Raw genomic sequence first — 2,160 nt, forward strand, 5'->3', positions numbered from 1 at the left:
GCCTTTCTTTAGAGAGATACAGATGGGAGCGAGCTTGCCTGTCATGTATGGAAGCCCTAGGTTTGAACTCCCAGCACTGCAAATCACTACCACCACGAACACCAAGACAACCTACATAAAAAACAAGATAAAATGACCCAAACATACATTTATTTATTTATTTATTTATTTATTTATTTAATTTATTTATTGTCCTAGTTTGATTTCTGTTGCTATGATAAACACCATAACCACAAGTAACTTGGAGGAAGAAAGGTTTCATTTCAGCTTTACTCCAAGTAACTGTCACTGAGGGACGTCAGGACAGGAACTCAAGGCAGGAACCTGGAGCACAAACTTTGGAGAAATGTTGCTTATTGGAACTCTGGCTCATGTCCAGCTAGCTTTCTTATATGGCCCAAGCTCACCTGCCTAAGGATGGTGTTGCCCATAGTGGGCTAGGCCCTCCCACATCAATCATCAACCAAGACAGTCTCTCACAGACAAGAACACAGGGTAATCTGATCTAGGAAATTCTTCACTTGAGGTTTCCTCTTCCCAGGTGACTTGGTTATATCAAGGTAATGATAAAAATTAACCAGGAAGTTTATTTAATTATTTAAAATAAAGGTTCTATAACTTTAGATTTCTGGAAATTTTCTTTCTAACTATATTGGTCAAAAGCTGACTTTTGGGTTAGATGAAGAACTGAGTAGAATTAGGAACTTAAGATTAGTAGGTTTTTTTCCACTGGGTATGGAAAGAAAATTTGAGAACTTCTGTTCATAAGGAGTTTACTTAAATATGGTACACTTCATCTATCTTCATGAATATTCAAGTCTTCTCACATGAGTGCATTTTTAAATAAATAATTATCTTATTTAGTATCAAAAAATTTAAAACATATATTATTTAAAAATATTTCCACTGCATACAGAGATATTTCTTCTTTGAAAGAGTACACAGACCTTCATCCTTTTCCTGGTGACTCTGCCATTTATAGGGACATTAAAAAGTAAAATGCACTTATGATTGATTGTCACCAGGGTTGCATGATATATGGGGTAGAGAAACAGATTTGATATAAAGACCTTGCTTTTTTATTACAAGAAATAAAATACTGTGTCAATGCCAAAAGAATATTTTCAAAATATGTATAGAGCAAAAAAGAAACAATATCAGAGTCCTATGTGTATCTATCACCGTTTTTAAAAATGGAGCACTTACATGCCCTCTCAGGTCCTCAGGTAGAACTTCTTGAGCTTCCTCTTCATCCCCACCTTCATTTTAAGTTTTACCTTCATGGTTATCTTTCATTTTTATGGCTTCAGAATGTACATTCGAAACCTGAACAATGTATTATTTAATTTTGGATATTCGTGATTATTTATAAATGGGGTCATAATGCAAGTATTCAGAAACTTATCATGGTCATGAGGGCTTTCCTTGGTGGGTATAGCTATCGTTTGTTTATTTGACTGATGCATAACACCCTTTTCCTGAGACCTTGTTTCTAGGCTCTGCTATTGTGAACTGTTGCTGTGAACATGCTTTGTCTCTGGTCCTTGTGCACTTGTCTAAGAGCTTGTCTTTGAGCCTAGGACTGGAATTGCTGAGTCATGGGTTATGCACATCTTAGTCTAGATAAAGCCAAAATGCTCTCTATAGTAATTGTACAAATTCACACTCCCAGAAGCAAATTTAAGCATTTTAGTTCCACATTCTCTCACTTTGTGTTGTCAACCTCTAATTTTTAACCAAGCTGGCAAGTGTGAAGTGGTATTTCATTATGGTTTTGATTTGCATTTCTCTGATTACTAATGAGGCTGAGCCTTTTCTCCACATATTTATAGGCTATTCAAGTGCTCTTTTCTGTGAAGTGCCTGTTCAGATATCCTGCCCATTTTTGATTGAGTTTTGTTTGCCTCTTTTGCATGTTGATCTGTAGTTCTTTATGGTATATGTCATTAAATCCTTGTGATCTTTTATTATATGAGGTACTGCTATTTTAATTGTTGCTAGGAAAGAAAAATACTCACAAACTCTGGCTCACAGTTGATGCATCCTGATTAAAGAGATGCTAAAATAGAAAAGAAATTTGCATCATATAATGATCAAATGTTATATATTCTGGATTTTAATCCTTTGTTAATTAAGTGTATTTTAAAGTATTGTCTCTCA

This window comes from Nannospalax galili, unplaced genomic scaffold (assembly GCF_000622305.1).
Source record: "Nannospalax galili isolate Female #2095 unplaced genomic scaffold, S.galili_v1.0 scaffold386, whole genome shotgun sequence".
Lineage (NCBI taxonomy): Eukaryota > Metazoa > Chordata > Mammalia > Rodentia > Spalacidae > Nannospalax > Nannospalax galili.